The following is a 13,246-nucleotide window of genomic DNA, read 5'->3' on the forward strand; positions in this document are numbered from 1 at the left end:
TAGAAAAATTTCTTTTTAGTTTTAATAAACAATAAAATTTGATTCATTCCCCTTTATACTGAAAAAAAGAGGGGTAATAAATGTTATCCTCCAAAATAGGTTTTAGGTAACTATTATTTGAAATTTTAAAAATTAAAATTTTTGCTTTTTTATGTGTATATATATGATTATAAATTAGTTTGATTAACATAATAGTCGATTAATTATTCTGTAAATTTAAATTAAGGATAAATAAAACATATTTATGTATATAAAATAAGATTATAATAGTATAATTAAAGTAATAATAAATAGAACAAAATATATTGTTAACTTTCATTAAAAAAAAGATATGATTAACTCAAATTTATACTGAAAAAAAGAGGCGTAATAAATGCTGGCCTCCGAGATAGGTTCCTGGCAGTCTCTTTTTGAAATTTAAAAAAATTAAAATTTTTGATTTTTTATGAAGATTTATATGATTATACATTATTTTGATTACAATAATGGGTGATTAAGTCTTTTCTAATTTTAAAGTAAGTAATCATAAAACATATTTATGTATCTACTAAAAGATGTGCAGAGTGGTGTTACAGTAATAATAAATTGAACAAAATATCTTGCTAACTTTAATTAAAAAGACGAATTGATTAATTTCACTGTATACTGAAAAAAAGAGGCGTAATAAATGATGGCCTTCGAGATGTGTTCCAGTTAGTATGTTCGTGAAATAAATGTATAATAAAATTTTTTCTTTTATTTAGACATTTACATGATTTTACATTAATTTTTTTAAATTAATAATCCATTAATTAGGTTTTTTTTTTAAATTAAGTACAAGTATCACATATTTATGTATATAATATAAGATTTGCATAGTAGTATTACATTAAAAATACATAGAACAAAATATCTTGTTAACTTTAAATAAAAAAACGATATGATAATCTTCATTTTTGACTGAAAAAAAGAGGCGTATTAAATGATGGCCTTCGAGATATTGTCCAGGTATTTTGTTCGTGAAATTTATGTATATAAAAATTTTTTCTTTTATTTAGTCAATTACCTAAGTATAAATTATTTTTATTAAAATACTAAGTCATTAAGGATGTTGTAAATTTAAATTCATTAATAGTAAAACATATTTGAGTATATACTATAAAATTTGAAGAGTAGTGACACAGTAATGTCATTGAACAAAATATCTTTTTAATGTTAATAAACAATACAATTTTATTCATTTCCCTTTCTTCTGAAAAAAAAGGTGCGTAATAAATGCTGTTCTCCGATATATGTTCCAGTAAGCCACTACGTTAAATTTAAAAAAATGAAAATTTTTTATTTTGTTTGAAGACGTTTCTGCTTATAAATTATTTTTATTACAATTATGAGGCATTATGGCTGATGGAATTTTAAATTAATTAAACGTAAAAAAAATTATGGTATCTACTATAAACTGTGCCGAGTAGTTACACAGAAATGCTACATTTAAAAAAATATCTTTTTAATGTTAATAAACAATAAAATTTGATTCATTGCACTTTATAATGAAAAAAAGAGGGGTAATTAATGCTGGTATCCAAGATATGTTCCAGGTAATTTTTATGTTAAATTTTAAAAATTAAAATTTTGACTTTTGTATGAATAAGTATCTGCTTATACATTATTTTGATTAAAATTATGAGTCATTATGGCTGTTGGAAATTTAAATTCATTAAACGTAAAAAAAATTAGAGTATCTACTATAAACTGTGACAGAGTAATGTCACAGCAAAGCTAAATTGAACAAAAAATGTCTTTTTAATGTTAAACTGTCATATGAAGATATAATGATGTAACTTTAGAAAGCCCATATCCACTCTTCAGTTGGCACTAGCAGCTCAAAATCTAAAAGGGTAACCCCACTGAATGTTGCATAAAAACTTTACATTGAGTCAGCAAGAAAACAGAAATTCATATTGGTCTTCCCCCCCCAAATCATATTGTTGTCTATCCCACCGATTATGAGATCCCTTCCCTCAATCCCGGAAGTTGATTAAATTTTAAATTTCAACTCATTAAAAGTGAAAACGAAGAGAAATTGTTACCTATACGAAGGGGGATGCCCCCTCCACAGCACCTCGCTTTCCACAAAAAGATCCTCTAGACAATTCCATCCCGGAAAAAAAATTTACCCTGGACAATTACCCTTAACGATTCCACACGTAAAATTGAATCCGTAAACATAAAAATAAGAAAAATAAGAAGAGTTTCATATATGAAATTCCCCAGTGTAAGATATATTGTATAAAAAGCTCCTATAAAAATCGTGTATATATTAAAACTTTTGAGTGAATTATCACTAAAATATAAGAAAGGCAAAGTTTTAAAACAAAAAAAAACTCTCCCTAATTTTTCTCATTCTTCAGCTTTTAGGGATTATACATCACCCCATCAGAGACTGAATGGGTAACTTTGAAATTTCAAATTACATCCCTTATAAATCGTTGAATACTTTGGATCTATAAAGGAAAAAATTATACTCTGTTGAACACTTTTTAGGAAGCTTTACTTTTTCCCAAAGGACTAAATGCTTGGATTTTGACCCTTTTGGATTTTGTCACAGCTTTTATAGAAGCATTTTCTTTTTCAACCATTATTAGGGATCAAATATGCTTCCCTATGCAAACAACAACAACAACAACAAACAACAGAATATTCTATAAGGGATCCCATTTGACAACTCAAAATCACCCCTAGTTTCCCGCTAGAGGATCACTTAAGTTTTGAGTAAGTAACGAGAGCTTCTTAGCCCGTCAAAATTTGACTCAAAATTTGAGAAGCCATTTAATGTAAAATTTGACTCAAAATTTGAGAAGCCATTTAATGTAAACTAAACATTTTACATTCGTCAAATATCCGTGCTGGTACACCTGTCTATATTTTTATTATGATTGTTATTACTAATATCATTACCATAGGTAGCCTCGAAAATTTGAGCAGAGGTTCAGGCTACAACGGCCCATTGCCTACATGCTGAATACATAGATGCATTTACTGCCTATTTTAAAGGAAATGGGAACTTCATGGGAGGATGTAAAAAGGGAGGCTTTGAATAGAGGCTTCAGGATTGTGGGTGGAGGAGGAGCGTGCGTAGCTGTGTTGGTCTCAGGCGGCTTGGTGCTGCGGTGAGTTGTTAGTATTAGTACTGTCTATAACTTCTGGTAGAACCAGTTTATAAGACTTAGGCAAGCTTTTTTTTGACATTACAAGTGTATGGCATTTTGGGGGGTGCTACCACTTGAAATTTTGAAGTAGGTATCCTGTTCCCCCTGTAGGCTGGTGTGTACCCTCTGAAATGTCGTTATATTTAACCTATGTTAATTAGCAACTAAAATATAATCCTTTTTTTTGCCAAGGCAATGTTGCTGAGATATCAACTCTTCAAATTTTATTGTTGAAGCCCTGTGTATAAAAAAGAAAAGATGTCACAACATGTCACTTTAGTCTTCAGGATTGTTTACCGAGAGGTATTGCCAATCGATGTCGGATCGAGAGATCAAACCGGTAATGATGATGTATCGATTATTAGGCTAAAGCCTTTGAGACAGAGTGAATATGTTCGGTTCTCATATGATAACGATAATAAAAATAGTCTGCGACTATGTTATTACAAAGTCCATGTAACTACGGGTTACCTGGATATTTTGGAAATAATTGAACAATTTTCTTCGTGATTTGATATAATTGAACCGATCTCTATAACCGATATAATATAACCGATCTCTCTCTTTCTGTATTCATTTTCAGGTTATGATCTTCGTGTGAAGAACCTAGTGGTGATGGGTCGTGCTGGTGTTGGCTTCCTTGTAAAGAATAGATTGTTTTATGATGAATGAGATGATCTTAGATTCTTATTATATGGTTTGGGGATAAATTGAAGTTTTTTTTTCAATCGAAATTGAGTTTAGTAGAAAAATGAATATAATTAGTACGGTGAATAAGCTGCCCAGTGGTGACCAGGATGATTTTGTGGGAGGAATGGGTCAGCTAATTTCGAATGTACTATCTGGAGCTAGTAATATTGTTACGGGGATTTTAACCTGCTTAATTTGTCTAGTAAATAATGTTGATTTTTTAACTTCTATGATATCGAATTAACTATACTCGCTTGTGAGTGTGCCAATTGACCAATGAAAAAAACCCAACGAAAGCACTTGCTAATCGAGAGTCTGTTATTTTACCCATTAAATGATTAAGATATTGAAAGTGAAGAAACAGGAACTCCGTAAACCCCTGAAAACAATTGAAATGCTGAAAGAAAGAAAAAAAATTACCGTAACACCGAAAATCGTCGTGTAGCACGCAAATTTGGGCATTTTTTGCCGTTATTTAGAAAACAGAAGTGAAAATATTGATTAAAATTATATATCGTAATTCTTTCAAACCTCCTTTGAACTTGCTTTAGCTTCTTTCAACTTTCTTAGGCCCTTCTCGTGTTATTTACGCTATGTAAATTGTTTAGTCAATTTTGACCCTTTTTTGAGCTCCGACAATCTTAGATCCCAAAAAAATTAATTTAGTCCCATCGACTTGCTTCCGTTTCTTTCGATGTTCACATTTTTTGCCGACTTACTTCAGTTTCTTGCGACTTCCTTAAGACCTTTTCTGACTTTCTTAGTCTTTTATGTGAGGTTCTTGGTGCCCTTCCGCCTCGTTTAGTCCGCATCCGACTTCCTTTAGTCCTTTTCTGACTTTCTTAGTCTTTTATGTGAGGTTCTTGGTGTCCTTCAGCCTCGTTTAGTCCGCATCCGACTTCCTTTAGTCCTTTTCTGACTTTCTTAGTCTTTTATGTGAGGTTCTTGGTATCCTTCAGCCTCGTTCAGTCCGCATCCGACTTCCTTTAGTCCTTTTATGACTTTCTTAGTCTTTTATGTGAGGTTCTTGGTGTCCTTCAGCCTCGTTTAGTCCGCATCCGACTTCCTTTATTCATTTTCTGAATTTTTAGTATTTTATGTGAGGATCTTGGTGTCCTTCAGCCTCGTTTAGTCCGCATCCGACTTCCTTTAGTCCTTTTCTGACTTTCTTAGTCTTTTATGTGAGGTTCTTGGTTTCCTTCAGCCTCGTTCAGTCCGCATCCGACTTCCTTTAGTCCTTTTCTGACTTTCTTAGTCTTTTATGTGAGGTTCTTGGTGTCCTTCAGCCTCGTTCAGTCCGCAACTGACTTCCTTTAGTCCTTTTATGACTTTCTTAGTCTTTTATGTGAGGTTCTTGGTGTCCTTCAGCCTCGTTTAGTCCGCATCCGACTTCCTTTATTCCTTTTCTGACTTTTTAGTCTTTTATGTGTGGTTCTTGGTGTCCTTCAGCCTCGTTTAGTCCGCATCCGACTTCTTTTAGTCCTTTTCTGACTTTCTTAGTCTTTTATGTGAGGTTCTTGGTGTCCTTCAGCCTCGTTTAGTCCGCATCCGACTTCCTTTAGTCCTTTTCTGACTTTCTTAGTCTTTTATGTGAGGTTCTTGGTGTCCTTCAGCCTCGTTTAATCCGCATCCGACTTCATTTAGTTCTTTTCTGACTTTTTAATCTTTTATGTGAGGTTCTTGGTGTTCTTCAGCCTCGTTTAGTACGCATCCGACTTCATTTAGTTCTTTTCTGACTTTTTAGTCTTTTATGTGAGGTTCTTGGTGTCCTTCAGCCTCGTTTAGTCCGCATTCGACTTCCTTTAGTCCTTTTCTGAGTTTCTTAGTCTTTTATGTGAGGTTATTGGTGCCCTTCAGCCTCGTTTAGTCCGCATCACTCTAATATATTTGTCTGGTATACCATAGAAGGATAGGACCTTCACTAAAGCTCTTCTCTCCTCTGAATCAAACGATTGCTCCGAATCTATAAGGGGTCTAAGGGGTTTGAGTTTCATCACAATTATTAATCTAAGAGTGAAAATTTCGTCAACGCATCCTTCCCCCTTCCTAAAACCACACTGTTATTCTCCTAAAACTTTATCACAGAATCTTTAAGTCTAAAAAGTGTCATTATACTAAGTAATTTGCTTCTTTAAGAAATCAAGCTAATGCCATTATAATTACCGTACCCATTCTTATCATCTTTCTTATAGAGAGGCTTCCCTTCCTCTTATTTTCATATGATCTATCACTCACATAATTCTTGTTCAAACCCCTCTGCCTCTATTAAACTTAAAGCATCTCCACTAATATTCTTAGCTGCGTTTCTAAATTTCTTCCCAAAGACACCATCAGCGACTTCAAAAACAATTCTCCTAAAATTATTCTATCCATCTTCTAAATTGTCAAATTTTAAACTCCCCATTTTAGCATTCAACTGTTCCTAGAAAGTTTCTCTCAGATTCTCATCATGAAGTCTACCAACGTCATAGCTTCCCAAAAGGTAGTTACCCTTCTTAACTATCCTGGCAGCCTCCGTTTTACAGTAACATAATAAGGTTAGCTGTCTTACCATCATGTGAATAGCATGTTAACTTATTGGCCATTTTATGGGCAAATACTATGTTGATTATAACTATATTGTTATAAAAAAAATATTTTGGAAAAAAAGTTCATTCAAAAAAATTGCCATTTATTGCTGATTTAAGAATGAGTGAATTAAGAAACAGTGCTTGGAAAAGTGCACAACAATATGGTCGAGGGCCTTTACAACGGCAAATTATGCGAAGAACAAGGAAAACCACTTTTAAGCATGGGAAGCACTGATCCGTAAGGTCTCCTTTAAAAGCTAATTTTATATCTACGTGTTTTTATAAATTCATCGTGATAATGTCATCGTACAGTACCATATGGTACTTCTTGTTGGAGTGAAAGGGCTGGGAGGCATAAAAAAATGCCATCACAGTATGTATCCTTGAAAATCCAACGCCAATCTCATCACCTTTGTATACTCTCCTTCTCAGCCCCGTAGCAAGTCTCATAAATCATATACTGACTAGGAAAATCACTATTTGCAGTAGCAGGCTACTGCAAAATATTAGACATATTTAATGGTTCGTTTCATTGTCCTTGATCATATCTACGCTGTTTTGTAAATTCTTGTTGATAGCGCCATCATAAAGTGTCAAATGGTATTTTTTTATGCCATTTTGGGAGTTGAAAGACTGGAAGCATCAAGAAGGTACCATTATAATCTTCAGGGTTGAATACCCTTATCTGGAGGTTTACAACTCCCCCTTTTGTGCACTCTCTTCCAAGTCCTCTCAGTAAGTGACAACTTAAATAACACGTTCTAAAAAAAATTAGAACAAAACGAAAAATAATGCTACAAAAAATGCCGAATAAAAAATAAAAGTTAATCACAAAACCAATTTTTCAACAATTTCGAACAAGAGCTTGAAGCGCTGATGCGTCTCTTTTTTATAATTTCTCCCGGCACAAACGAGCACCGAAACATCGCTGAAAGCTGTATAAGAGCTCATTTGAAATTTAATTCTTACATCTATGTACGAATTTGTCTTGACCACGTCATCGTAAGGTTGCATATGGCCCCAAGAACAGTTTTTTTGTGTCATGTACCTTTGAAACCTCAATGGTCAAAAACCCTTAGTCAGAAGTTTGAAAAATCTTCAAGTACCCCCCTCTCCCCTCTTACTAAGTGAAAATAAAAAAACTACCTAGTGAAAAAAAATTTTACTCAAATTCAAAACTTTTCCGAAATAATATTAAGTAATATTTATGTTTATCCTACCAGTGAAATTAAATTACAAACAGACACATTCGGGAACTTTAATAAGGAAGTTGAAACCCCGATGTTCCTCTTTTTCAGGTCTAACGGGGCACTGGGACATCTGTTGAAATATATGACCAAGCGAAGTTTTCATAATTAGAGCTGTACCTACCCCACCTATCAAGGCATGCATAAAGGTCACATACAAGCCCTTCATGTGGGAACAGGGGGAAAGCATTGCACCCTCAATTTGAAGAATTGTCTTGTTTTAACCTTGTGCATTCATGATAATGTGGTTTTAATGATCAGTTCTCCTAAAATGTTAAGTCCAAGAAGCAAAAATAACGAAAGTATTTTTTATCATAACTTTAAAATTATTTGCAGCATTGTGACAGAAAAATTGCAATAATAAAAACACACGTGTATTTCCTATATATTTAGATTCTGTATATTTAATAAATATCAAAAATTATTATAATATCGTTCAGTTTTCTAAAATTTCTATAGGCTATGTTTCACATAATTATGACAAATATTTCATAAATATTGAACTTTGTTGCAACTCTTCAACCGAAGATATCTTTATATTATATATATATTTAAAGATGCTTTAAATCATTCATATTTAAAGATATCGAAGATAATATACCCCTTTGACTCTGTGTGACAAAATTGGTCATTTTTTTGCTAGACGTAGGCTACTTTAAGAGAGGTGCGAAGTAAAGCCTATATTTAATGCCCTATTTCAACAAAAACTCATGTCTATTGCGTAAAAACGTATGATTTATTATGTATATCTTCAATCTCCAAAAACAAGGACAAATGAGTTTCTAAATAAAAAGTCAAAAAATTTTAAGTTCTTAATTGAAAAATTCGTAGAAGTGCTAAGTCGAACTTAAAACGAACACAAATTATTGCTTTGCAGTTTACGCACCGTATATCTGAAATACCGTACACAGTATATTCGTATATTTGTACCGTATGTTTGAAAAATAAACTGACTCGTGATATTTTCCCGTATTTCCAGAATTGTAAGAAAAACTAGCGCTTTACTGAAAACAGAGCTTGTTCGAGTTTATTTTTAGACAATTAAAATCGAACCCTAAAATTGGTTGATTTTCCGGCCGGTTTCTGACTACTGAGAACCTTATACACTATGTTAGATTTTATTCTCTGCAGGCTGCTTAAGGACTTGACTGCTTCTCATCATATTTTGTGTTTTCAGTATAAGTGCCAGTTTTCCAGAATTCTACAAATATAGCGAAATATCACGAGATAATTTACTTGAACCAGTTTTGCAAATATAAGCTACATAGACTACCAAACAAAGTTTCAAGGTCACTATTTACTTTTATCAGAAACACTTTGTTTTTTTAATATTTGAAAGGAAATCACCATATCTAGTGCCCTTAAAAAACAAAAGAGATGTGTCACAGCAAAATGGCATTTCTGCAATTTCATGCCACCAAACATTACTTTTTGTCCAAGGAGGGTCGAAACAGGAGTTTTGAACACCCATTTTGAAAGCGACAGTAAGGTACCACGTCAATGCTGCAATGGGTTCTGTATTTATCCATAAATCTTAAGCTTATATTGACGTGAATGTTACAGTGATAACCAAGGTTTTGGTAAATAGTCAGCAGATGATGACGACCTTTTTAAACATCAAAAGGGGTCGTTCCACCAGAAAAGTGGCGTTTTCCTCAGCTTTGTGCCACAAAATTTAAATTTTTCTCAAAAAGGGTCAAGATACCAGGAAATATAAATTCCAATATAGGCAATCAATTTTTCATTGTATAAAAATGTAAACAGGAGGTTTTCAGCCCCCCTCCCCCTGGAAAAATGACTACAGCCTCCAGATGAAGCCTTATAATATGATGCAAATGCCGTAGTGAATTGTGTCTTCATTCATAAATCATCAGGTGATAATGACATGAATTTGGTGCTCCAGTGAGCACCAAGGTTCTTGATAAATTATCAGCAGATAATGACCTTTTTAACTAAGAAAAGAAATTTGTCACAGCAAACTGGCGTCTTTTGCCACTTTGTACCATAAAATATAAAGTTTTACACAAATGTCATTTCCAAATGTCATTTGCACAAATGTCATTTGTTCAAATTTTTGCACAAATGCACAAATGTCATTTCCTGATCAAAATGTCAGGAAATGCAAATTTCAAGATGCCAATCGATTTTATATGTTCTAAAACGAGAACATATAATTTTATATGTTCTTTCGGCTGAGGCTTTGAGCCTCACATCTTGAAGAGAGAAGATCACTTTTTTGCATGGTTAGCCTTTCATTATTTATTTCTAATTCTGTTTTCGATCAGGGCTAGCAGGTTACCGAAAGATCGCAATAAGATATTTAATGGTTCACATCCTCTGAATTAAATCTCGGAACTAGATTCTCTGTATCCTCTGAATTAATTTTTTCCCGATACTCAGCGACAAACTTGGAAACAAAAAATTGAAGGATCATATTCTCTCTGTTTCTTGCAAAAATGAACTGAAGTTTGAAAGTTTTTTTTTCAAGTCTGGAAAGGATAAAACTGGCTGTACTATACTGGGTAGTGGGGTTTACAGAGTACTTTGTTCTTGTGGAAAGTTTTACACTGGCAGGACCCGTCAACAGCTGGGGGGACGACTGCACAAACACAAGATCTCAATAGATAAATCTCTGTGCCGTCAAAATAAAAATGATAATTTTGATTCTGCTTTGGCCCACCATAATTTTGAAAATCTAATCATTTGATTCTTTTTGAAGAGGCAACTTCAATATCCACAGCAAAAATGACTTACCACAATCTTTTAGGGAGTCAATTAGAATTAAAGAATACATAAATACAAACCTTGCTTTAGGTAGAGATACTAGAGATATGCCTAGAAACCTAATTTACAATAACTTAATATTAAAAGATTTTTTTTTATCACTGAAGACGGCTTGGCGGAATCTGCCAAGCCGTGCCATCTACCGAAACATCTGCTTTTGTCCTTTTCACTTCTTTTCTGTCCAGTGGCTGATATTTTCCTTGTTTTTTCGGGTAATTAATTATATTATTTTTTCTTGTTTGTCAAGCTACAGCCTCTGTATGCCTGCCTCTTATAGTTTCGTCTCAATAATTCCATTTTAAAGCGTCATATGACAGCTTCCGTAGTGGTAAGCATAACAAGGGCGACATTACAATTGCAATAATAAAAAAATATCTATCAGAAGCTTACAATCCTCCTTCTTTATATGTCTCCTCGCAGCCCCCTTAGGAAGCGAAAACTAAAACAAATTATGAAGAAAAAAACTGCCAAGCGAAAAAAAAGAATCACTTATTCATTTTCATGAAGATAACTAAATTGTGTATGTGCAGATTCTCGAAGATGCCAATGACAAGACTTCGTTCAGCCCACCGCATCCAAGATTTTTTGCTTAGGAGGGGGGCGGGGATTCGGGGGTAAGCTTACCAAAAAAGTTAACGATTACCAAGATTTTCGTGTGCTTAGAGGGGGGGGGGTTCGGGGGTAGGCTTACAAAAAAGTTAACGATTACCAAGATTTTTGTGTGCTTAGGCGGGGGGGGGGGGGGGTCGGGGGTAGGCTTACAGAAAAAGTTAACGATTACCAAGATTTCTGTGTGCAAAATTTTTTTCCGTGTATTTTTATTACTTTTGCACCAGTCTGACATTTCTTTAGGGGAGGGTTCAAACCAGGTAAACTCTCCCTGGATACGCAAAATTTGTTTACGTGTATTTTTTTTTTTTTACTTTTACACGAGTCTGACATTTTTTTTGGGGGGGGGGGGATCCAAACCAGGTAGCCCCTTCCTGGACTCTTTAGTTATGTGACAAAGTTACAAATACCTTGTGGAAAAGTTTAAGGTACATCAGAAAGTAAAAACGATATTTAATGTCCTATTTTTAATATTTTAAAAACATTATTTGAACTTCTTTAGTTTCATTGTCTAAATTAAAAAAAGACATTTTTGTAATGTTTATTACGTATGATTACACAAAAAACAAAAGCGAGAAAAATTTTATTTAAAATAAAAAAAGTTTTTCTTAAAAAAGTAAAGAGAGAGGTTGCAACCTAAACGACCAAAAATTATTGCTTCACAGATTACGCAAGATATATCTAGAAAGAAACTAGCTTATATAAACTGACTCGTGATATTTTCCACTATCTGTAGAGTTATAAAAAAAAACGCTTCACTGGAAACTGAGATTGCTTGAGTCCTTTGGAGAATTAAATAAAAAGAACAAATTCTTTTAACTGAAAGTAAGGAACGACGTTAAAACTTAAAACGAACAGAAATTATTCCGTATATGAAAGGGGCTGTCCCCTCCTCAACGCCTCGCTCTTTACGCTAAAATTTTTTATTGTTTAAAAAAAATAAGAGTTGTGAGAAAGTCAAACTTTAGCGTAAAGAGCGAGGCGTTGAGGAGGGGACAGCCCCTTTCATATACGGAATAATTTCTGTTCGTTTTATGTTTTAACGTCGTTCCTTACTTTTAGTTAAAAGAAAATTGTTTTTTTTTTATTTAATTTTTGAACGTTATTGAATTAATGCAGGTTTTGATTTTGGCTCACCGTACATGAATAATTAAAATAAAATTTGCATATTAATTTTACTTTTATTTGGTTAAATGGTTTTCTCGAAACTTGTTTAATTTTATTTACGAACGTCTTTATTAGTAATAAATATACGTAACTTACGAATTAAATTACGTAACGAATTTCTATATTTATATATTTTTAATACGTATATTAGGGGGCTCGACCCCTAGTCAATACCTCGCTCTTTAAGGTAAAGTTCGAATTTCGTTCCATTTCTTTAAAAATGACCTCTTAATCACAAAGGCCGGTATTTAGAATAAATAGCTCTTACGAAAGCACTAAAAAATCTTTGGCTTAGAGAGCGAGGTAATGACTAGAGGGTGAACACAATCATACACGTAATATTTTCTGTTTGTTTTAAGTTTTGATTTTACTCTTGATTTTCAGTTGGAAAACTTGTTTTTTTATATATTTAATTTATGATCTTTTTTTTAAATAATGCAGAGAAATCCAGCGCCCCCTTCATAGCAAGGTCCCGTCTCCCAAGCAAAAGTCCGTCGTAGCCCGTTCTTCACCCATTCCCCCTGACCCATCCACCTCCCTACTACCACATAAAATCCCCCCTGAAAACGTCGGCATACTTCCTAATAACCAATACTATATGTTAACATTGGGTAAAGTTCATAACTTTCAGCCCTCCTCCCGGGGACTTCGGGGGATTAAGTCATCCTAAAAGACATAATTATCATATTTTCAACCATGCTGAACAAAATGGCTATCTCAAAATTTTGATCAGGTGACTTTGGGGAAAAAATGAGCGTGGGAGGGGGCCTAGTTGCCCTCCATTTTTTGGTCACTTAAAAAGGGCACTAAAACTTTTACTTTCCGTTCTAATGAGTCCTCACACCATATTCTAGAACCACTGGGTCGATACGATCACCCCTGAAAAAAAAAAAAAAAAAAAAAAAAAAAAAAAAAAAACACGCATCCGTGATCTTTCTTCTGGCAAAAAATACAAAATTGCACATTTTTTGCAGATAGGTGCTTGAAACCTCTA

General features: G+C 33.6%; 1 protein-coding gene across 2 annotated transcripts in view; it reads right to left on the bottom strand.

The window, feature by feature from the left end:
* Window positions 1-13,246, bottom strand: part of LOC148945472 (transmembrane protein 70 homolog, mitochondrial) — a 68,643-nt gene that overhangs the window by 21,759 nt on the left and 33,638 nt on the right. The window lies entirely within an intron of this gene.

This window comes from Artemia sp. Qi Xiang Cuo, chromosome 13 (assembly GCF_049724085.1).
Source record: "Artemia sp. Qi Xiang Cuo chromosome 13, ASM4972408v1, whole genome shotgun sequence".
NCBI lineage: Eukaryota > Metazoa > Arthropoda > Branchiopoda > Anostraca > Artemiidae > Artemia > Artemia sp. Qi Xiang Cuo.